We start from the raw sequence: 25,852 nt of genomic DNA, 5'->3' as shown, positions 1-25,852 counted from the left end.
CACCAACAGCCAATCTTCCAACCATCCTTTATTTCCTACTTCCTCTTCTACACACAGTCTGGCTTTAACCCTTCAGACACATTAAATGCACAGTTCTCACCCTTACCTCTGATTTATTCCAATCTACTTCCCACAAAAATATATTTGTCAATTATTTAAAAAATAAACCATACATAAAAAATAAAGTCACTATCAATTAACTTTTTAAAAATTTGCAAATAGAAATAACATGTTTATATTACTAGGATGCTAATACAACACATTTTAAAATACAATTTTATTGCATATAAGCCTTCTTCTTTAATTTTTACTTCAAATTATCTTTGTTTTTGTTTTTTTTGAGACAAGATCTCAATCCAACCCCCAGGCTGGAGTACGGTGGTACAATCACAGCTCATTGCAGCCTCAGCTTCCCAGACTCAAGTGATTGCCCCACCTCAGTCTCTGAAGGAACTGGGACTACGGGCATACACTACCACAACCTGCTAATTTTTGTATTTTTTTAGAGACAGGGTTTTGCTATGTTGTCCAGGCTGGTCTCAAACTAAGCTCAAATGATCTACCCCTTGGTCTCCCAAAGGGATTACAGGCATGAGCCACTGTGCTCAGCCTAAATTATCTTTGTTACGTTCCATATCAACTATATAAAATTACACAATTCTCAGCTACCCATAGAAACGAAAGACTTTGGAATTAAATATAAATCTAAAGGTAACCTTCAACATAATTTATTATGCTTCTACTTTAGCAGCTCTTTGGGTAAAAAAATTTTCCCTAAGATTCCTAAATTATTAGTAAAATTTGGTTAATCAGCTCAATAAATCCTAACTAAATGACAAACTAAAAGGACAGTCAACAAATTCTCCAATTACAAACACCAAACTTAAACAACTTTTGGAACTTTCTGTTTGCCACTTGGTTAACAAATTGTATCTTCAACGAATATCTTAAGCCATTGCTTCAAGTATTTAATTTATTTATTGAACTTGTTATTATTATAGTTAATTAAGATAAAGAAAACCAAGCATAAACCAAAAATTATTTTTACTTCGCTGTCTAATTTATATTTGGGTCTGTTATTTTGAGTATTCACATTAAATTTTGTAGCCACAATGCAACAACCTGAGGAGGTAGGAAGTGTCTCTGGTGCTTTAAAAATCATAATGTTCATAATTCCATTTCTGGGACTCTATCCCAGGAAGTGTTTGATCAAAACACAGAAAATTATTTATGCATAAAATTTTTCACTGTAATGTTATTTACAACAGCAGAAAACAGGAAAAAATAACCTATCATGAGAAAATATTTATTTGAGAGGGAGTTTCGCTCTGTGGTGCAGTGGTGTGACCTTGGCTCACTGTAACCTCTACCTCCTGGGTTCAGTGATTCTCCTGCCTCAGTCTTTCAAGTAGCTGAGATTACAGTTGCCTGCTGAGATTTTAGGTGCCCACCACCATGACCAGTTAATTTTTGTATTTTAGTAGAGATGGGATTTCACCATGTTGGTCAGGCTGGTCTCAAATCTGTGACCTCAAATGATCTGCCCGCCTCAGGCTCCCAAAGTGCTGGGATTATAGGTGTGAGCCACCATGTCTGGCAGTGAAAATGTTTCTAATCACCTATATATTTACAATATTATGTAGTTATTAAAATAATATTTATGTAAATATTTAGTATCATGAGACACTGCTTATGAAATAGCTGAATGTAAAAAAAGTAAACAGAAAAGTAATCGCTAGTTCAATTCCAAACATACTAAAAGAAAACTGTGTATGTATATATGAAAGAAAGACAAAGTAAAAAAAAATGTTAACAGTAGTTATTTCTGAGTGATGGAATTACTAGTTTTTGTCTCCATGATAAGCATTTCTTACTTTTATATTTGGGAGAATGAGGAGGTTTCAATGGTTTTCATGGTTTATACTGCCCTTGAAGGAAAGGACCCAGTCGTGGCAGGATTCATCACCTGCTGAATAAAATAAAGAGCCCTTGAGCCGTGAATAATCAGCAGTGGTAACCATGTAGTACATGCTGTGGGCCTGGATTAGACTCTGAGATGTACTGGTTTCAGCTGTGACCAAGCACATTCACAGCTGTGGTGGCTACAATGAGGACTGCTTCTATGTGAGAAGAGGGGAGAATAAAGGAGACTTTGTCTTGCAACTTAGGTACCAGCTCAGCCACAGTGAGTCAGAGAATCAAGTGAGTTCTTAGGATCCCTGATTCCAGGCCTTGGCTCTTGGATAGCATTTCTGGACCTACCTTGAACCAGAGAGAAGCCCACTGCCTTGAAGGGTGAGTCCCAGGCCTGGCAGAATTCATCACAACCTGAAGAAAGAGCCCTTGGGCCTTCAGTGAACATTGGCAATACCCTGGCAGTATTCTCTGCAGGTCTGTTGTGGTGATAGACACAGGAAAGAATCTGCTGCCTGGGGAAAAGGGTGGAAAGAGTGGGAAGGACTTTGTCTTGTGGTTTCAGTGCCAGCTCAGCAGCAGAAGAATGGAGCACTAAGGAAATGTCTAAGGATTCTGACTCCAGGCCCTGGCTCCCAGACAGCATCTCTGGACCCACCCAGGGCCCAGGGGAACTCACTGACTTAAGGGAAGGACACAAGCCTGGCTGGCTTCGCCAAAAGCTATGGGATACAGTGTAAGCACTATTAAGAGGAAAGTTTATAAGTGCTTACATCACAAAAGACGAAAAACTTCAAATAAACAACCTAATGATACATCTCAAAGAACCAGAAAAGCAACAACAAACCAAACCCAAAGTTAGTAAAAGGAAAAAATAAAGATCAGAGCAGAATAAATGAAATTGAATCAAAGAAAACAATACCAAAAAAATCAACGAAACAGAAAGTTGGTTTTGTGAAAAGATAAAATTGACAAACCATTAGCCAGACTTAAAAAAAAAAAAAAAGAGAGAAGACCCAAATAAGTAAATTCAGAGATAAAAATGGGACATTACAATGATCCCATGGAAATTGGAAGGATTGGCTGGGTGCAGAGTAACACATCTCTAATCTCAGCACTTTTGGGAGGCTGAGACAGGCGGATCATCTGAGGTCACAATTGGAGACCAGCCTAAGCAACATGGTGAAACTGTTTCTACTAAAAATACAAAATTAGCTGGGTATGGTGGTGCACACCTGTAATCTCAGCTACTCAGGAGGCTGAGGCAGGAGAATCACTTGAACTCGGGAGGCAGAGGTTGCAATGAGCTGTGATTGTGCCACGTCACTCCAGCCTGAGCAACAAGAGCAAAATTGTCTCAAAAACAAACAAACAAACAAACAAAAAACCAACCCAGAAATCTGAAGGATCATTAGAGGCTACTATGAGCAACAATATACCAATAAATTGAAAAAGCTAGCAGAAAAGATAAATTCCCAGACATATACAACCTACCAAGATTGAAACATGAAGAAATCCAAAACCTGAACAGACCAATAAGAAGTAACAAGACTGAAGTCATAATAAAACATCTCCCAGCAAAGAAAAGCTTGGGACCTGATGGCTTTACTGCTGAATTTTACCAGACATTTAAAAGAACTAATATTAATCCTACTCAAATTACTCCAAAAAACAGAGAAAGAGGAAATACTTCCAAACTCATTCTATAAGACCAGTATTATCCTGATACCAAAACCTGACAAAGATGCATAGAAGAAAATTATAGACAACATCCCTGATGAACGTTGATGCAAAAATCTTCAACAAAATACTAGCAAATCAAATTCAACGATATATTAGAAAGATCATTCATCATGACCAAGTGGGATTTAGCCTAGGGATGCAAGGATGGTTTGACATATGCAAATGAATCAATGTGATACATCATGTCAACAGAATGAAGAACAAAAACCATATGATCATTTCAACTGATGCTGAAAAAGCATTTGATAAAATTTAACATCCCTTCATTAAAAACCCTAAAAAAAACCTTTGTATAGAAGGAACACACCTCAACATAAAAAAAGTCATATAACAGACTCACAGCTACTATACTGAATGGAAAAAAAAAACTGAGAAAGCCTTTCCTCTAAGATCTGAAACATGACAAGAATGGCCACTGTCACCACTAATATTCAACATAGTACTGGAAGTCCTAGCTAGAGCAATCAGACAAGAAACATAAATAAAGGGCATCCAAACCAGAAAGAAAGAAGTCAAATTACCCTAGTTTGTAGATGATATGATCTTATATTTGGAAAAACCTAAAGACTCCACCAAAAAACTTTTAGAACTGATAAATTCAATAAAGTTGCAGGATACAAAATCAACACACAAAATCAGTAGCATTTCCATATGCCAAAAGTAAACAATCTGGAAAATAAATCACAAAAGTAATTCCATTTACTATCTCTACAAATAAAATTAAATATTTAGGTATTAACCAAAGAAGTGAAAGATCTCTACAATAAAAACTATCAAACATTGGTAAAAGAAATTTAAGAGGACACAAGAAAATGGAAAGATGTTTCATGTTCATAGACTGGAAAAACCAATATTGTTAAAATGTCTGTACTACCCAAAGTAATTTACAGATTTATTGCAATACCTATCAAAATACCAATGTCATTCTTCACAGAAACAGAAGAAAACATCCAAATATTTATATGGAACTACAAAAAATCCAGAACAGCCAAAGCTATCCTGAGCAAAAAGAACAAAACTGAAAGAATTGCATTACTGGACTTCAAATTATACTACAGAGCTATAGTAACCAAAACAGCATGATACTGGCATAAAAACAGACAGACTGGCTGGCCTCGGTGGCTCACGCCTGTAATCCCAGTACTTTGGAGACCACAGCAGGCGGATCACCTAAGGTTGGGAGTTCGAGATCAGCCTGACCAACATGGAGAAACCTTGCCTCTACTAAAAATACAAAATTAGCCAAGCATGGTGGCGCATGCCTGTAATCTCAGCTACTTGGGAGGCTGAGACAGAATAATCACTTGAACCCAGGAGGCAGAGGTTCCACCGGCGGTCAGGAATTCAAGACCAGCCTGGCCAACATGGTGATAACCCGTCTCTACTAAAAATACAAAAACTAATCGGGCGTGGTGTCACGAGCCTGTAATCCCAGCTACTCGAGAGACACAGGCAGGAAAATCACTTGAACCCCGGAGGCAGGAGTTACAGTGAGCTGAGATCATGCCATTGCACTCCATCTAGCCTGGGCAACAAAAGCTAAACGCTGTCTCAAAATATATATATATATATTTAGTGTTGGGAGACAATTCTCCATGGGTCCCTTGCACTTTCCCATGTTTTGTGAGGAGAGGCACTGGCTGCCTTTGTTCTGGACTATTATGATGGCTAGTTTCATGTGTCAGCTGGGTTATTCTGTAGAACCCCGGTTTTAGTCAGACACCAAGTCTAGAGGGTATTTTTTAAGATGTGATTAACAGTTAAGTGGCCCTCATCCAGTCAAGGGAAAGTCATAAGAGAAAAAACTAAGGTCCTCTGAGGAAGAAGGAATCCTGCCCCCAGACTGCCTTCAGCCCTTTCCTGGGTCTCTAACCTGACTTGCAAATTTTAGGCTTGCCAGCCTCCCCGATTGCATGAGCCAATTCCTTCAAATAAATCTCTCTGCAGTATGCATCGTATTAGATCTGTTTCTATAGGGAACTCTGATTAATACACCTTTTCAAGGAACAGTTTTGGAAGATTAAGGTAATTGTCTCCTTCAGGAACAAAAGACAGGTTTGTTGCTGTTCAGTATAATAAAGATAATGTCACCCTCGAGGGCAAAGGCTGAGCATGTTGGCTTGCAGTTCATCATAGAAGACTGGGATTTCCTAAACTTGGTGTACCTGGGCCGTAAAACCAATCACGTGTACAGCATCCACCTGGACTGTCCTCATGGGTCTTGGGGGGAAAGGGAAACCAAAGGGAATATGAAACAGGCTGGTGGTTGTGCTGTGAAAAATAAGTCCTTTCTCTCTGACTCAGGTGTTTTCTGCCAGCATTCATGGAACTGTCAAACTAGCTTGTTAGCTTGCAAGTAGTGTAAAATCTAACACAATTCTGAATAGTATTTAGCGATATACTGTACCCAGCTCATAGCAGTTGTTCAAGAAATATTTGTTAAATTAATTAGTGAATACTGGGGGGCCTTATTTCAAGTTACCGCCCGTCAATAGAGACAATTTTCATTATCTCTGTATCTCCAAACTATAAATTTCCAGTCCCCTCAAAAAATTATTTTTAATTAGAAACAAATTCAAGTTCTTTCAACTTGGTTGCTCTTTAAGCATGATACAGTTACTTGCCCAGGGAGTGCTCAGTCACCTTCATTTTAAACATTGTAATGTAGCTAGCATATTTACTGAACACACTTTAACATTATTGCCAGACAAAATGTTAGAGTCACCTAGCTTATATTACTAAAATTTAAGCTCCACAGGGAACGGGCATTTTTGTCTTTTTTGTTCTAGACTCTATTTCCAGCACTTAGAAAAGTGCTGAACCAAGTTGGCTTTCAATAATTGGTTTATTGAATGAATTGTCAGGGCTTGTAATTAATTATATAGAGAGTTGGGGTGAATGGGTAGCAAGCAGCAAGGATGAATCCCAAGTTTGGCAAGAGTAATAGGATGAAAGCTAACACCATTTATTAGTATGGAGAATACTGGAGGAGAAGCAGGTTTGAGAGAGAACATAAGCTTAGTTTTGAACATGTTGAGTTTCAGATGCCTGTAAAATATGCAAATAGAGATGCTGACTAGGCACTTGCTGAGTATATACAGTTGTATTATAAAGCTCAGAGAAAAGATCCTCAGGCCTGGTGTGGTGGCTCACATCTGTACCTGCACTTTGGGAAGCCAATGTGGAAGGATTGCTTGAGGCCAGAAGTCCAAGACAAGCCTGGGCAGCATAGCAAGACCCTGTCTCTACATATAAATAAAAATGAGCCAGGTGTGGTGGTCCACACCTGTAGTCTTAGCTACTCAGAAGGCTGAGGCACGAGGATCCCTTGAGCCCAGGAGTTTGGAGGCTGCGTTGAGCTATGATCATGCCACTGCACTCCAGCCTGGGCAACAGAGTGAGACTATTTCTTAAAAAAAAGAATGATCCTATCTAGAGATATACACTTGTTATTCAGTAGCTCTTAAAACAGATGGATTTGAAGTCTAGGCGTGAGTGAGATTTCTTACAGGGAAGGAGGACATAGAGGGGAAGGAAAAGAGAGTCTAAAATTGAGCCATGGAAAAGTAATATTTAAAGATTTTGTAGAAGAGGAGCCCCTAATGATTCTGTTTAATGATCAGACGTATCAAACCAGGAAAGTGAAGGTAAGGGAAGCTAAAGGAAGAAAATGTGTCATTCGAATTCTGGCATTCTGAATTAAAAAAAAAAAAAAAAAAAAAAAACGTCAAAAAGGAAGGAGTGACGACCGTATTGTATGCTTGGGAAAAGGTCAAGTCAGTTGAACCTAAGACATTTCACGGTCTTTAGCCATATGAAGGTCACTGTTCATTTAGCAAGAGATCTTTCAATGAAACGGTGGTGTGTAAGCCTGACTGCATGGAGTGGCCTGGATAATTCGTGATTAAGTAGTAACTGGACACTGAAACTCAAGAAGCCTGGCTGTGAATGAGAAGAAAGAGAGAAAGCACTAGTAGAGAGCAAGCGAGCCCAAGGAGAGTTTTTGTTGGTTTCTTTTAAAAGATAGACGATATTAGAGCATGTTTTAATACTAATGGAAATAATCCAGTAGAAAGCATTTGAAGGTGCAGGGGAGATGGCTAAAAGGGAGGAGAGTGGAAGAGGTTCCAAGGTGGAAAAAAAGTAGAGAAGGTCTAGAATAAGCAGAGACAAGGAGAGACGTTAACTAGAGAAATGCAGTAACATTGCTTGGTAAGTTTAGGTGCTCAGTTGATACCAACAACTGTGAATTTATAGTGATGAGCATCTGCCTTGTCTGGTACTCTCACAGCCCCATTTTCCACTGATCTTCATCAGGTACAGACATGGAAAAGACAGATGGAGAAATGTACCCAAGGTTGAAATTTGTTGGGCAGTTGCAAAGAAAGGACTCTGTTACCATCATCAACATGAAATTTAATATAAATAACAATTTACATTAAATTTTATTTATATTCATTTAATATAAATATAATAAATGAATGGGGCTAATTAATAGGAAGAAAGTAGAGTTAGAAGTCTTGATGAAGTTAGAGCAGTTGCGATAGAGTTACTTCAGCTTTTTGAATTAGTGATGGTGGAAGTGGAACAGTTTTGAGCTGGTAACAAGCTTCAGGGTTTGATGATGGGTATGGAGGAAGCCATTGGAGAAGAAAGTCATTTCAGATAAGGAGTCCAAGGTTTGAAGCCACTGGAATAAGTGGAGAGGTCTCTGTGAGCCAGGCGGCAAAGACTGAGGGAAAGCAAAGAGGAAGTTGGAAGAGATTTGGAAGAGTATACCAGATGGCGCAAGATTCACAGCTTCAGAAGATTTGCAAGAGGGTGCAAAAACCAAGGAGAAACCACCATCCCTGCCTTCTGACTCAGACATCCCTGAGCTGTGAGAGAATAAATAACCTTAACCTGATAGGGCTCCAAGGGAGCAGTATCCTTTAAGAACGATCCGTTTTCTGTGAAAGCGGAAGTGGGGAGAATATTGGGAAAATAAGTGGAATATATGGGGCGTCTGCTAATCACAAAACAGAAATTCCAGCGGGCTTTCAGAGGGGTTGGACCAGGATATGCTGCTGGCCAGAATGACGTGCAGTCCGGGTGGTGGCCAAGGACAACAAGGAGTGAGAGGAGGTGGTTAGATCTGACATATACGGCTAGCAGAATTTGGTTATGGCCTGCAGGTGAGGCTCAGTGGCTCTGGCAAGAGGCTTGTGACATTTCCTTTTTCACCCAGGTTAGCTGGTGATGCAGTTGCAGCCAGGAATGCAGAGCACCAGCCTGGGAACATCTATTTAGCAGAAGGTGGTAAAGGATGGGCCCCTGCAGGCTGGTTTCCTACATGAGGCTGATGCTCTCATGAGTTTAGGGTCAGTGTTTTTGGGTCTTGGCTGTCTGATGTTCATCAATAATTCAACCTGACCTGCTGCATTTCTCTCCAATCACTGTACCTCTCTCCTTCACCTTACAACCTAGAGGGTCTAGCAGCCTCTTCTCTCACTTGCCCTGTTACCATAGCTTCCTGCCTTTTTTCACTGCTTTCTCTCTACTCTTCTGTCTTCCAGCTTGCTCTCACTCAATGATTCTCCACCCAGTCTCCCCTCCCCACTCCGTCTTGACTTTTGGACAAAGTCTATACTCCATAGTGTGGCTTAGAAGGCCCGTCACAGTATGACTGACCCCTATGGTACTACTCAGGATGCTTTGCTGTAGCCAAGGAAAGCCAATTCTTGTTGATTAAGCAGAAAAGGAGTCTTTTTTTTTTGAGATGGAGTCTCACTCTGTTGCCAGGCTGGAGTGCAATGGCCTGCGATCTCGGCTGACTGCAACCTCCACCTCCTGAGTTAAAGCAATGGTCTTGCCTCAGCCTCCCGACTAACTGGGACTACAGACACGCACCACTATGCCCAGCTAATTTTTGTATTTTTAGTAAAGACATGGTTTCACCATTTTTGCCAGGTTGGTCTTGATCTCTTGACCTCGTGATTTGCCTGCCTCAGCCTCCCAAAGTGCCAGGATTACAGGCGTGGGCCACCACGCCTGGCTGCAAAGGAGTCTTTTTGGAAAGATATCAAGTAACTCATAGAATTGTCCAGAAGGCTAAGGAACAGGCTTGGAAAAACAACAGAAGCTCAGGGAGGTAAGGCACAGCCAAAACCCTAACACAGGAACCATCTGCTTATATGACAGAGACCAGCTCTCCCAGTTTCCTCAGGACAAGTTGTTCACCCCACTTAGTCGGCTGCTGTGAGCAAGATCTCCACTTGACATCTGCCATCTTGCCATTAGACACTGGTTGCCACACAGCTGCACTCTTGTTTCATGCACTTTCTACCCCACTGGATGCTGGGTTCCCCCACAGGCTCTGTGAACCATTTCTAACCATCCTCTCCTTTGTCTGTCTACCTCCCAAGTCAGAGTCATAGATGGGAACATGAGCTGGCAGTGTGTAGGTCAATGTACTGTGTTGTCGCTGCCAGGAGCTCAAAGACGGGGTGTCTGTTTGCTTTAACCCTCCTCCCACCTATTTAGGGATTCTCATAAAATGGAAAATCTTTTCAGATGTCAGGCAGCCAAAAATGTCAGCTACCCATTGAAGTTTAACTCTCTGTGGTATCTCCCTTCGCCTCCTCTCTTGCTTATTATGCTCCAGCCATACTTCACATGTTTCAAGGCACTGCAAGGTACCATGACCTCTCTCACCTCTAGGCACATGCTATTGTCTTGTCCTAAAATGGGCTTTCCTACAGTCCTCTTAGCCTGGCCATTCCTTTCTCTAGGAGGCCTTCCCTAGTCCCTGGTATATGAGTTTACTAGGGCTGCCATAATGAAACACCACACAATGGGCGTCTTAAACAACAGAAATTTATTTCCTCATAGATCTGGTGGCTGGATGTCCAACATCAAGGTATCAGCAGGGCTGGTTTCTTCTGAGGCCTCTTCCCCAGGCTGGCAGATGGCCGCCCTCTTGCTGCCACTTCACATGCTTGTCCCTGTGTGTGCAGCGCCCCTAGTGTCTCTCTGTGTGTCCTAAACCCCTCTTATTATGAAAGCACAAGTCAGACTGGATTAGTGTCCAACTTAAGGCCCTCATTTTAACTTAATCAGCTCTTTAAAGGACCTATCTCCAAATACAGTCACATTCAGTAGTACTAGGAGTTAGAGCTTCAACATATGAATTTGGGAGGACATGGTTTAGACCATGGCACCTGGCTTATTAGGTCCTGTGAATTCCTATAGCAAATTTACCTTCCACTATCATACCACATAACACAATTTTGCAGTGGCTGTTTATCCACTGAAGTTTACCCAAGTGGACCATAAGTTGCTGATCACCACTGACTCCCAACACATGGCAAAAACTTGGGTTGTCTAATAAGTAATTGACTAAGTACTGTGCAGACCTTTCACCTATTCTGCCCAGAAAAATACCATGAAATGCAGTGGTGTCCTGTTAAATATTTAAAATTTTTATCACCTTTTAGCCTAAAAGTTAAAAGAAAACTAGACTGAAAATGCAGAGTGAAGTTTTTTTAGCCTGAAAATGCAGAGTGAAGGTTTTTTTTCCTCTTTCGAATAACCTTGCAGTGCTTTCTTGGGGCTAATGACGTGACTGGTAAAATTTGCAATCTTTTTTATACGTATTAGGAGGCTAATCATCACTCTATGTGAAAATACAGTCACTGAAGTTCTAATTCCTCTTTTTCTTTTCTTTCTTTTTTTTTTTTTGAGACAGAGTCTCACTCTGTCGCCAGGCGCCAGGCTGGAGTGCAGTGGCACAATCTTGGCTCACTGCAGCCTCTGCCTCCCGGGTTCAAGCAATTCTCCTGCCTCAGCCTCGCGAGTAGCTGGGATCACAGGCGCACGCCACTACGCCCAGCTACTTTGTGTATTTTTAGTAGAGACGGGGTTTCACCATGTTGGCCAGGATGGTCTCAATCTCTTGACCTCGTGATCCACCCACCTCGGCCTCCCAAAGTGCTGGGATTACAGGCTTGAGCCACTGAGCCTGGCCCTCTCTTTTTCTTTTACTGTTTGTTTGACACAGCAACAACTTGTACCCACTACCTGGGTGTTTTACCAAGGGCTCTCTTCATGTTGAAATGTGTAAGAAAGGCTGAGCAAGGTGGCTCATGCCTGTAACCCCAGCACTTTGGGAGACTGAGTTGGGTGGATCACCTGAGGTCAGGAGTTCGAGACCAGCCTGGCCAACATGGCAAAACCCTGTCTCTACTAAAACTACAAAAATTAGCTGGATGTGGTGGTGGGCACCTGTAATCCCAGCTACTTGGGAAGCTGAGGCAGGAGAATCGCTTGAACCCAGAAGGTGGGGGTTGCAGTGAGCTAAGATTGTGCCATTGCACTCTAGCCCGGGTGATAAGAGTGAGACTCTGTCTCAAAAAAAAAAAAAAAAAAAGTGTAAGAAAGATAGTAGTAGGCCCAACTTCACATATTCTGCATCAAATGTACTGTACTAGCTCCCTTAAGAGTCACCTAAGTGGGACTCATATTCTTTAATATGAAAAACACTGCTTTTCTGTCACTAATCAAGTCCAGGGAAATCATCGTCATAACATCCTCATGGCCTTTGGACAGGATCTTTAGATCCTAAATTGTGAATACACAGTGTACTCACACTTTAACCTGAAATCACATCTTGAAAGCAGACTTGAAAGATTTCTTACTTGCAAGTTACAAATTAATTTTAGCCTGCCAGCAATTTCAATCTGTTCTAAAACAAATGGACATTGGACTATAAATTACCCTGATGAAAGTCTTATGTCCACTCACACCACAAAAACCACAGCCATTAGCAAGTCAGAATTAATATGTAGTATACAGGAAACTATAACTATGAGGCATTTCGAGTTGTGCCCGTACCATCACAGGCCTCAATGGCGCATACAAACTAAAGCACAGTTCATTTTTGAAGAAGACTCACTAAAGTCTGACTGTGAATTTCATAGCATATTGTTTGACAGAGAGGGACTAGGCAAAATAGATAGTGACTTAACACTATTCTTGACTTAAAGGATAAAAAAACCAAGCTCCTGGCCTTCTAATGGTAAAGTAACCCAGTCACACAGTTAGTACAAAGCAGTTGGTGGCTTTTGCCTCTTCTTTCTTTGTTTAATCTTGACTTTTGTCTTGGATCATTCCTTCCACTTAAATCCAGTTTTAAAATGCCACAGTCCTGCTCCTAACCTTATTACTACTGAAAATTTTTTTTTTTTTTTTTAAGACAGAGTCTGACTCTGTTGGAGTGCGGTGGTGTGATCTCGACTCACTGCAACCTCTGCCTCTTGGGTTCAATTGATTCTCCTGTCTCAGCCTCCTGAATAGCTGGGACTTCAGGCATGTGCCACCACGCCCAGCTAATTTTTTGTATTTTTAGTAGAGATGGGGTTTCATCATGTTAGCCAGGATGGTCCCGATCCCCTGACCTCATGATCCGCCTGCCTCAGCCTCCCAAAGTGCTGGGATTACAGGGGTGAGCCATTGCACCTGGGCTGAAAACTCTTAATGTCTACAACAAAGAATAACCCATGGTTTAGTTGACTTTTGTGTAAACATTTAGAATTATCCACATATTTATTATGTCTTCCATTTTCTTTTTAATTTTTTCCATCTAGAGATGATTATTCAGTAAAAAACAAGTCTCTCAGCTGGGTGGGCATGGTAGCTCATGTCTATAATCCCAGTGCTTTAGGAGGCTGAGGCAAGAAAATTGCTTGAGCTCAGGAGTTCAAGACCAGCCTGGACAACATAGGAAAACCCTATCTCTACAAAAAAATAAACAAAATTAAAAATTAAAAAATTAGCTTAGGCCAGGTGTGGTGGCTCACGCCTATAATCTCAGCACTTTGGAAGGCCAACACAGGTGATCACTTGAGGTCAATAGTTTGAGACCAGCCTGGCCAACATGGTGAAACCGCATCTCTATTAAAAATACCAAAAAAATTAGCCGGGTGTGGTGGTGGGCACCTGTAATCCCAGCTACTCAGGAGACTGAGGCTTAAGAATCACTTGAACCTGGGAGGCGGAGTTTGCAGTGAGCGGAGATCATGCCACTGCACTCCAGCCTGGACAACAGAGCAAGACTCTGTCTCAAAAAATAAATAAATAAATAATTAAAAAAAATAACTGAATGTAGTGGTGTACACCCACCTGTAGTCCCAGCTACTAGGGAGGCTGAGGCAAGGTGGATCACTTGAACCCAGGAGTATGACGCTGCAGTGAGCTACAATCACAGCACTGCATTCCAGCCTGAGTGACAGAGCAAGATCTTGCCTCTAAAAAATTTCTTTAAACTGGATATTTCAGAGGAATTTATAACAATTGTGTTGAGTTTACCGTTTTTTGGGGATAAGCAAACTTCAGTTTCTATTCCTATCAGTTTTGCCATGACTTTGCAGCTATTTACCTGCATTCAAACTCTACATATTGTGAACTTCACCTGCCTTTCTAAACTTATTTTCTTCTCTTAAGGAGAGATAAAGACTCTGGGAGCAAAGATGAGGTTCAGAGAAAGGTTTACTCTCAAGTAAGGAACCTGATCTGACCCAGAGACGTTCATCTCTGGGGATGAGGCCCTAGGAATCCGATCTCTGTCAGGAAAGCAGTCTGTGGGCTCTGGAGTGACCTGCGCTAATTGGGCAGCATGGTGTAAACATAGCTCTGTGGTTTGTCAAGAGGCAGTCTTCTCTGTGAGTGTGAAGTGCTCATTTCAGTGTAATAGCACCTCAGTGTTTTTCACTGATTCCTGATTATGGCACCCTCACAGCCATTTTAGAAAGACTCAAGTCTGCATTGCCTCCCACCTCTTGGATGACATTGCTGCTGTCATCATTATCATAGTCACTAATATTATCATTGTAAGGTTTTGGAGACAGGGGCCATGCCTTGTATTTCTTGCATTCCCCCATGTATGTGTAAAATAAATTTTCTCTCTGGTCTTAGATTTTTCAGTCATAGAAGAGCCAGGTGTGATGGCTCATGCCTGTAATCTCAGCACTTTGAGAGGCCAAGGTGGGCAGATTGCCTGAGCTCAGGAGTTCAAGACCAACCTAGGAAATATGGTGAAACCCCATCTCTACTGAAAATACAAAAAAGTAGCCAGGCGTGGTGGTGCATGCCTATAGTTCCAGCTATTCAGGAGGCTGAGGCAGAAGAATTGCTTGAACCCAGGAGGTGGAGGTTGCAGTGAGCCAGGATCGCACCACTGCACTCCAGCCTGGGCGACAGAGCAAGACTCCATCTCAAAAGTAGCACTTTGGGAGGCCAAGGCGGGTGGATCACGAGGTCAAGAGATCGAGACCATCCTGGTCAACATTGTGAAACCCTGTCTCTACTAAAAATACAAAAAATTAGCTGGACATGGTGGCGCGTGCCTGTAATCCCAGCTACTCAGGAGGCTGAGGCAGGAGAATTGCCTGAACCCAGGAGGCGGAGGTTGCGGTGAGCCGAGATCGCGCCATTGCACTCCAGCCTGGGTAAAAAGAGCGAAACTCCGTCTCAAAAAAAAAAAAAAAGTAAAAGAAAATGAAGAGGGCAGACATGGATTAAAAAACTATTGGGTACTGTGCTCACTACCTGGGTGACAGGATCAATTGTACCCCAAACCTCAGCATCATGCAGTATACTCATATCACAAATCTGCATACACTGAATCTAAAATAAAATTGGAAATTATTTCGGCTCACTGCAACCTCCTCTGCCTCTAGGGTTCAAACGATTCTCCCACGTCAGTCTCCTGAGTAGCTGGGATTACAAGCTCATGCTACCTCTCCCAGCTAATTTTTGCATCCATATTGGCCAGGCTGGTCTTGAACTCCTGACCTTGTGATGCACCTGCCTCAGCCTCCCAAAGTGCTGGGATTACAGGCATGAACCATCGTGCCCGGCTGAAATCACAAAACTTCTAACAACAAAAACAAGAAAATAGGCAGATTTTTAAAACGTTGTTATCAATGAAATATTAAGTTTAGAGGAGGTCTCCTGAGCCAAGAAGGGAAACACATTCATCCTCCTTCACCACAGGGCTTCTTTGGTGGGAAAATCTGAGAACAATTGGCCACGGAAAGCTTACGTTTCTCAGAGTCAGGGACTCTGGCTCCTCCTCTGATATTGCTACTGGATTATTGGGTGACTTTGGGCAGGTCCCTTCTCTAGGACTATCTTGTCACCTGCAAAAGGATGGGGTGGGAGAGTCTTTCCCACTGTAGCTGCTTTTGGGTCCTTGACCTCATCTACTTTCTTTTGGGGACTACACCCTAGCATTTTATTGCCTGCTAATTTGACAATGTTCACAATGAATGGAATTTTAACTATTGTTAAGGGGGATCTCCTTAGTATTCAATTATATTTTAGTTCAGGTTCAAAAGTAAGATTTCCCCTCACACAAACATCTCACTTTTAAGAGTCAGTAGAGTACTCTAGGTTTTAAGGTAGTAAGTCTGTATTCAGAAATCACTGATTAAAACAGAAGGGAGTGGAGCAGAGGGAAAAAAAGAAAAGTGGAAAAATACTCTAATAAGCGTACAAGCTGCTTTTATGGATGGAAAATAGTAAAATGTTGGCCTGTGGCATGCTCTAATTGCAGCCCACATGACCCTACTTGTGCTTACAGCAGAGTGGGGCCCTGTGAAAGGTTTCCTCCCAAAGCAACACAGGCTGGTTGGTTCATGAACTCACACACTGCACTGTTGTTACAGCCAGCTTTCGTGCTGCACCAAAGCTGATTTCTAAAAGGGCGTTTGTGCAGTCTGTGTGCAAAGTACATTTCCATCACTTTGGCTTTTCTTTTGCTGCTTTCAGAAGAGCTGCATACAAAAAGCCTTATTCCCAAGTATAACATGTCCATTTTTTTTACTTGCTTGAGTCAGTAATTCAGTTGGTTTCTTAATAACAGATATGAATTTAGTTTTCAACTTGAAAGTAGGATCAGTGAAGCCTGGAATGGTAGCTTGAAAAGAAACCAGTAAGTTCTTTCTAACCCAAAGTCAACTCTCCCTTGTTCAGCATCCAAAATCACCAAAAAACAAGAGCACTCAAATAAACCAAATAAATATTGTGCAAAGATATGACAGGAAACAGTGAAATTAAGTGTATTATGCTTCAGCATTAATTATCTTTATTGATCCATGTCAGTTCTATACAGGGTCTAACAGTAACATGCTCACTCATTCCTTCATCCATCCATACATTTGTAGGAGTTTCACAAATGGATAGGCCAGAAGGAAGGCATTCCTGGCAGATACACAAGCTGTGCACCTAACACAGTAGTCTCTAGCCACTGGTGGCTGTTTAAAATTAAATGGAAGGCCAGGTGTGGTGGCTCATGCCTGAAATTCCAGAATTTGGGTAGCTGAGGCAGGAGGATCACTTGAGGCCAGCAGTTGGAGACCAGCCTGGGCAACATAGTGAGATCTGTCTCTACAAAAACAATTATTGTAAATTAAATTAAAAATAATTCTGATTAATGTTATACTTATGTGTGCTTTTCAAAATGGAATCAAATTAAAACTTCAGGCTGGGCATGGTGGCTCACACCCGTAATCCCAGCACTTTTGGAAGCCAAGGTGGGTGGATCACATGAGGTAGGGAATTTGAGATCAGCCTGGCCAACACAGTGAAACCTTGTCTCTATCAAAAATACAGAAATTAGCCAGGCAAGGTGGTACATGACTGTCATCCCAACTACTCTGGAGGCTGAGGCAGGAGAATCACTTTAACTCAGGAGGCGTAGGTTGCAGTGAGCTGAGATCAAGCCACTGCACTCTAGCCTGAGCAAAAGAGCAAGACTCCATCTCGAAAAAGAAAAGAAAAGAAAAGAAATTCGGTTCCTCAATCACACAAGCCACTTCTAGGTGCTCAACTGCCACACAGGGATAATGGCTAATGTGTCGGGGAGCATGACAGAACACTTCCTTTATTGCAGAAAGTTCTGTTGGACAGTGTTGGAAGGATGGAGAGAATATTAAGATGACCTGACTACGCCCATTTCAAAACAATTTTCAACAAACTATCTTTGTTTGTAAGCCCCAAAACATGGTCCAAAGACTCATTAGTGACCTGATCATACAGCTGACCCCTAAACAACATGGGTTGAACTGTGTGTGAGTCACTTATACGTGAATTTTCAACTGCATGGGGCAGGAGCAGTTGGTGCTTCAATCCCCTAATTGTTCAAAGATAGACTGTAGTTTTTTAAGACGTGAGGTGATTTATTTTAAATCTCTGGGATATTACAATACAGAATGTTGGGAAATGAATTAAAGTTATGCTTATGTGTGCTTTTCAAAACTCCCCTTGTGACTAACAGAATGTCACTCTGTGAAAACATTGTTAGTCTCCCATTGATCCCGCTGGTTTGAGTGTGTTTGATGCCAGGGAAAGTGAGAGGTGTTTGGGAAGAAGGCAGGTTTTTGTCTTTTTGAGGTGGTTCATTTACTTTGAGAATCATCATTCTCTATTTTTAAAACCAAGCCTTGTATGCAAAATTATTGAACTGTGAGAAAAGGCAAAGAAAAATCTTTCTTTTTCATTGCAAATGTGTCTTGATCCAGTATGACTTTGAAACGGGCATCTAAGTACTTTCTCTGAAACCCCAGTGAAAGTCAAGGGATCACCGAGGGTAAAGATCTTAATTGGCTTGTTTCCCTGAGCAAGACTACGTCCTTGTTGATTTAGCAACTCAGCTTCTAATTTTTGTAGATTTCTCAAACTCAGGATCTCCATCTCCCTTCCTCTTACTCATCCTCCTACCACCCCCAGAAGCCTGAACCTAGACAAAGATAAAATCCGTAAGTGACATTTTCTCTAAGTGAATTTGGAAATCATTTGGGAAAAAGCTACAGTAATTATAAGTGGTTATGAAATCCTAATTTTCTGGCAAGAAGCTACTATCTCTCTGGACGTAGTTATGCTCAAGCACATCAGTTTCCCTAAACAATATCATACTCATCATAGCTTCTGTGACATATGGTTGTATAGGTTGTGCACTGCACAAGGACACATTTAAGGAGGTGTCACTCACATTATAGACATCATAGATTTGGTACTTATAACAAAAATAAAAACAATTTTCCAGAAGATGGCAGTAAAGTATCTTGTTCTAAAAAAATCAATACATTGTAACAATTTTCTGTAGAGGGGAGTAGAATGTCTTGATGAAGAAGTGCCTTTTTCTGATGTACACAAAGGTATGAAATGGACTAACATTGACTCTAGGGTCTGTATAAAATCAAATCCTGATTATTAGTGAAAGTGAACTAATACAGTTTAATAAGTAAAGAAAAAAAAAAAGAATGATCAATAATATATATTGAGGCCAGGCACAGTGACCTGTAATCCCGGCACTTTGCGAGGCCAAGGTGGGTTGATCTCTTTGAGCCCAGGAGTTTGAGACCAGTCTAGGCAACATGACAAAACCCTGCCTCTACTAAAAACAGAAGAATCTGCGGGGGAGCATGATGGTTTGTGCCTGTGGTCCCAGCTACTCTGGGGCCTGAGGCTGGAGAATCGCTTGAACCTGGGAGGTGGAGGTTGCAGTGAGCCAAGATTGTGCCACTGCAGTCCAGCCTGGGCAACAGAGTAAGACCCCGTCTCAAAACAATAATAATAAGTATCAAAATTCTGGCTTCCAAAATAATTGTTCTTTGTTAATATATTATAGTACATGTGCATTATGGTGTCTTAGTTCATTTGGGCTGCTGTAACAAAATGTTATGGACTGAGCAAGGTATGTTGGTATATGCATCTGTAGTCCGAGATACTTAGGAGGCTGAAGTGGGAGGATTATTTGAGTCCAGAAGTTTGAGTCCAGCTTGGGTAACATAGCAAGACTCCTCTCTAAAAAACAAAAATGACATGGGTGAGTGGCTTATAAATAACAGACATTCAAGGCCGGGTGCGGTGGCTCACGCCTCTAATCCCAGCACTTTGGGAGGCCGAGGTGGGTGGATCATGAGGTCAAGAGATCGAGACCATCCTGGCCAACACGGTGAAACCCCGTCTCTACTAAAAATACAAAAAAAAATTAGCTGGGCGTAGTGGCGCGCACATGTAGTCCCAGCTACTCAGGAGGCTGAGGCAGGAGAATTGCTTGAACCCAGGAGGCAGAGGTTGCAGTGAGCCAAGATCGTGCCACTGCACTCCAGCCTGGCGCCTGGCAATGGAGCAAGACTCTGTCTCAAAAAAACAAACAAACAAATAAATAAAAAATAAATAACAGACATTCTTTCCTCACAGTTCGGGAGGCTGAGGGGTCCAAGATCAAGGCACTGGCAGTTTTGGTGTCTGGACAGGGCCCACTTCCAGGTTCACAGACAGCCATCTCCTCACGGTCTCCTTACATAGTGAAAGGGATGAGGGGTTTCTTGGGCCACTCTTATAAGGGCACTAATCCTGTGCATGAGGGCTCTGCCTCATGACCTAACACAACCCAGAAGCCTTGCTTTCTAATAATATGACCTTGGGGGTTGGGATTCCAATGTATGAATTTGGGGAGACATAAACATTCAGTCTAATATGTGTAGTATAAATGAGATAGCATAATACATGCTTCCCCAGGCCTCATGGAATGACGGGTACAAATGTGATTAACATATATGGGGAAGAATTCTTAAGTTTTGAGAAACATCTTTCTGTCACCCCAAAACTCTCCCTCACACGTACACACTGTCTTCTATCTTTGGATCCCCCCCAAAAGAAAATGTATCAAAAGTACTGTGATGTTAAGGAGGAAAAGGGTGTAGAGAAAAAATAAATTCCTGATTCGCTCTGTGGCATGTTTAAATTATTCTGTTCCTTGTTCAGGACTATGAGCTTTCTGGCTTGGGCAACTATAACTGAAAAATGTAACACCTTTTTCTTGTGGAGCAGTTTTACCAAAGTAACGTTTTTATTATGTTTAGCCCATTTCAGACATTATCATCTTCCTTTCTTCCTTTCCCCCTCTACTCTTTTCTCTCTCCCTCCCTCCCTCTGTCCCTTTCTTTTATCTTTTCTTCTTTTTTGGGGGGCGGGCGATAAGGTTTCACTGTGTTGCCCAGGCTAGAGTGACATGTCACAGTCACAGCTCACTGCAGGCTTGACCTGCTGAACTCAAGCAATCCTCTTACCTCAGCCTCCCTAGTAGCTGTGACCACAGGCACATAACACCATGTCTGGATAATTTTTAAATTTTTTTTTTTGTAGACATGGGGTCTTGACATACTGCCCAGGCTGATCTCGAATTCCTGGGTTCAAGCAATCCTCCTGCCTCAGCCTCCCAAAATGCTGGGATTACAGGTATGAGCCACCGTGCCCAACCTTCTTTTCTTTGTAAGCAAAATAAATATAGGCAAGGGATGGATGATCAGAAAGCATTTGTTAAGTGCAGTATTAACGTAAGCATCTAGTTGTGATATTTTAAAGGATGTCAGAAGTGGACAGGAGGAGAAGGACCTATGACCAGAGTGTTTAGACAGGGGATAGGAACAGACGTAAGCAGCAACATGTACATGGGTTTTATGAAATAGCTTGCTACGACCCTGCAATGCTTTTGCATGTTCCTGGAGACTGTGCCTAAGTTTTCAAATTCATCTTTTGGAAAACACTGTTCAAGCTTAGGATAAATGTAAAATTCAAGGCATTTTGACTGGAAAGGAAAGATCTGGTCTGAGATGGACCTGTTAAGTGGCCCTGGAAGTCTTGGCGCTGTCACCTGTAGAATGGTGAGGCTGGGATCTGCTTTACATATGCCAGGGAGGTGCCAGGGAGGGCCAAGTGAGAGTATGTGTAAGGAAGAGCTGCTGTGTGAGACTACGGAAGACACAGAATGACCCAACACTGGCCATGTGCCCAGCACATTTTAGAATGGATTCTATCATTTAATCATTAGCAATAACCATTTAAGAGGGAACCTCTGTTTTGACCATTGTATTGCTGAAGAAGCTGAGTTCTGAGGAACTAACTTGTCTGAAATCACGCGACTAGCCAGGCGCGATGGCTGACACCTATAATCCCAGCACTTTGGGAGGCTAAGGTGGGTGGATTGCCTGAGCTCAGGAGTTCAAGACCAGCCTGGGCAGCACAGTGAAACCCTGTTTCTACTAAAATACAAAAAATTAGCCATGCGTGGTGGCATGTGCTTGTATTCCCAGCTACTCGGAGGCTGAGGCAGGTGAATTGTTTGTTTGAACCCGGGAGGCAGAGGTTGTAGTAAGCTGAGATCACACCACTGTACTCCAGCCTGGGCAACAGAGTAAGACTCTATCTCCAAAATATATATATATATATATATATAAATAAATAAAAATAAAATCATGCAACTAGTAAAGTAAGAATTTGAGATTCAGACATTGGCAGTCTGACTCCAGAGCTCTCGTTTTTAACCACTGTACAGTTTTGCCTCTCTGATATTGATTTGCAGACTATTACCTATGTAGCAACATGTTAAATTGGGGATTGTGGCTCATACCCTAAGACAACAGATCACAGATGTAAAAATGAATTGCCAGACCAATGTGCATTTTTTCAAAGTAGGTGGTCCATAATATTTTGGAGCTTTTTGATCTTTTGCTAGTATTGGGGTAAAGGATGGAGAGTTGGGATTTTGCTTTCAAAGTGCTCTTTTGCAACTGGTCCCAGCTGGCAAGAGGGGAGAGTTAATGACCTAATTAAGACTGTATTTGCAAATTAAATTACCCTTAGGCTTTTATTTCCCAAAAGTGGTGAGAAAAATCAGGGCCCCATCTAATTTTTAAAAGGGGAAAGGGAGACAAAAACAAAGCTGGGCTTGGATTACATCCCATGAGTTGTTCTAGTTCAATGAATCTAGTTCAGTTACACATGCTGTACAGAGTTCTTTCTGCTACATTAAGCAGTTAATTTCTGTTATGGGTGGAGTAGTCACAGCTTCAGAGAGGAAGCAGGGCTGGGCTATTTAAAAGAAGAGGAAGTTTTAGATAATTTGTGGTGAAAAGAGCATAGGATTTGGCATTGCTATAGGTCTGTAGAACTATTTGAGCATTCAAAACCTCACTGCCCAGGAGAGGTCTTTCTTCATCATTGATTCCTAAAACCATTTTCCTCACCTCCATCATCCTCAAGCCTCTTGACCTCTTTATTTCCTACATAACACTTATCATGACCTGCGTTCTAGTTCTCTTACATATACCATTTATTTATTTATCTACCTTTTTAGTTTTTGTCTTTCACCAGAATGTTCCATGAGACTAGAGGTCTGTGTCTGTCTTGTCACCACTCTGTTCCCAGTGCTTTGAACTGAGCTGTCTAACAGAGTAGCCACTAGCTCCATGTGGCTATTTAATTAAAATGAGTTAAAGTAAAATTTTTAAAAATTGATTTCATCAGCCACTTCAGCCATATTTCATGCCAATAAGCACATGGGGTTGGTGACTACCATATTGGACGGTGTAGATGTTGAACATTTCCACTACTGCAGAAAGTTCTCTGGGACAGCGCTGATTTAGAATAGTGATGGGCACATAGGAAGTGCTCAACAAAGATTTAATGAGTGAGTGTTAAATAAATGAAAGTTGTTGAACTTGCCTTCTTTAAAGACAACTAAGAGAGGATAAGGATTTGCTGAGATAACGAAGAAAACTTACTCCTGTACATTAGAAACACGACACTAATGTGAGCTATTATTATTGTAATCCAAGTTTCCCTGGGCTTCATGAGCTGCAGGTGCATATGTGATTATGTGAAAAGGAAGGGCTTAAATTTCACTGGCTCTTGCCCTGGCTCACATAACACACCTGGGTTCTCTTATGAGATACTTTCTTGATGTCTGCCCCTTGGAGGTGGAAGAGCTTCTTACTGGCCATTCCTGTCAGCAACTAGCTTGCCAATGTTGATAATCAGGTCATCGATTTGTTTCCAGAAGTATTCAAATTCATAATTAGAAAAAAAAATTGGCTGGGTGCAGTGGCTCATGCTTCTAATCCTAGCACTTTGGGAGACTGAGACGGGAGGATCACTTTAGCTCAGGAATTCGAGACCAGCCTAAGCAACATAGGGAGATCTCATCCTTACAAAAATAAAGTAGCCCAGCGTGATGGTGCACACATGTAGTTCTAGCTACTGAGGAGGCTGAGCTGGGAGAACGTTTGAACCTAGGAGGTCGAGAAGGCAGTGAGTCATGACTGTGCCACTTCACTCCAGCCTGGGCAACAGAGCAAGGCCCTATCTCAAATATATAAATAAAAACAATAAAACAAAAAATTAAAATTAAAAAAATCTGCAGGTCAAAAGGTTCAGCCAACATCAAAGTGTCTATGACCTCCGAGAAGTCCTCAGGGACTGAAAGCAATGCTCGATTGTCCAGCCTTCATGGTGCCACACACCAACTGGAAGACACATGCCCCTGCCCAAGTCCTTTGTTTTTCAAACTTTGTCATGTACGCACCAAAACCCAGATGCTGTGTAGTCCTCCACTCCATGGAATTCCATAAGAGCACCCCTCCCTCAGCTTCTCCCTGCAGCTTTTGTTGATGAGACCCAGGCCAAACAAGAGGTCAGGGGAGAACAGTCCCAGGGACCCACAGAAACCCCCTTGATGTTCTCCTTTTCCCAAGCAAATTATTCACAGACAGAGGTATTTACAGGCTGCACACCCAGTCATCATTGGACACAGTCAAACCAATGGCTTCAGTAACAGCTCATCTTACCCGGACTGCCACAACACCACGGTCTTATCCTCACTCAGAAGTAACTTCTTGGAGGGTACAGAAGAGGACAGCGATTGGCTGATTTCTTCACAGCTTCATCGTGGGCCCCATTTCCTGGTGTGCTGGTTCACAAGACTGTGTGATGCTGGGCCACATGGACTTCTCCCTGATGTCCTGGAGCTGGGGAGGTCGCCTGGACCCTGGCTCAAGGTCTCCACCCTGCCTACAAGTTCCTGACTCTTTGACTTGGCCTTTTCTGCCCAGCTCTGCTTCCTTCAGGCTAGGAGCTGGGCTGGAAGCAGCGCTTCCTTTTTCTTCAAGCACTTTATGATCAGGAAGACTTAACGGCTGTCTTCATCTCATTGGCAGCCCTCAGGGCTTGAGGCCCTCTCTTCAGAAAGTATCCTAGTTTTCCACCACTGATAGGAGTTTGGGGTTGTTTTAGTATATTAAAAAGATAAAAAGTATATTGAAATAAAATGATTAAATTATTATATTAATATTAAAGTTACGATATCAAAATTTTTCCTTAGATTTTGAAAGTCACTGGCAAATCTCATTTTTCTTTCATAAAGTACATCAAAAATTTTTAATGATCACTTAAAAGGGGCCCTTGAATTTACTGAGGTGGTTAAATACTTTCGCAGCATTTAAAAACTGCATTTAAAAAAACCAGGAGCTGGTTTTTTGAAAAGATCAACAAGATAGACCACTAGCCAGACTAATAAAAAAGAAAAGAGACAAGAATTGAATAGATGGAATAAAAAACGATCAAGGAGATATAACCACCGATTCCACAGAAATACAAACTACCATCAGAGATTACTACAAACAACTCTATGCACATAAACCAGTAAATCTGGAAGAAATGGATAAATTCCTGGACACTTGTACCCTCCAAAGACTAAACCAGGAAGAAGCTGAAGCCCTGAAGAGACCAATAACAAGGCTGAAATTGAGGCAGCAATTAATAGCCTACCAACCAAAGAAAGTCCAGGTCCAGACGGGTTCACAGTCAAATTCCACCAGATGTACAAAGAGGAGCTGGTACCATTCCTTCTGAAACTATTCCAAACAATACAAAACGAGGGAATCCTCCCTAACTCATTTAATGAGACTAACATCATCCTGATACCAAAACCTGGCAGGGACACAACTAAAAAAGAAAACTTAGGCCAATATCCATGATGAACATCAATGCAAAAATCACACTGGCAAACCGAATGCAACAGCACATCAAAAAGCTTATCCATCATGATCAAGTAGGCTTCATTCCAGGGACAGTATGGCGATTCCTCAAGGATCTAGAAATAGAAATTCCATTTGATCCAGGAATCCCATTACTGGGTATATACCCAAAGGATTATAAATCATTCTATTATAAAGATACATGCACACGTATGTTCATTGTGGCACTGTTTACAATAGCAAAGACCTGGAACCAACCCAAATGCCCATCAACGATAGACTAGACAAAGAAAATGTGGTACATATATACCATGGAATACTATGCAGCCATAAAAAAC

General features: G+C 41.7%; 1 protein-coding gene across 8 annotated transcripts in view; it reads right to left on the bottom strand.

The window, feature by feature from the left end:
* IFT88 (intraflagellar transport 88) overlaps nucleotides 1–25,852 on the bottom strand; it is a 138,231-nt gene that overhangs the window by 103,433 nt on the left and 8,946 nt on the right. The window lies entirely within an intron of this gene.

The sequence above is a fragment of the Aotus nancymaae genome, unplaced genomic scaffold (assembly GCF_030222135.1).
Source record: "Aotus nancymaae isolate 86718 unplaced genomic scaffold, 86718_ANA_hifiasm-v0.15.2.pri h1tg000009l, whole genome shotgun sequence".
In the NCBI taxonomy this organism is placed as follows: Eukaryota; Metazoa; Chordata; class Mammalia; order Primates; family Aotidae; genus Aotus; species Aotus nancymaae.
Note: the sequence above shows the minus strand (reverse complement) of the source record. Positions and strands in the feature narration are given on the sequence as shown.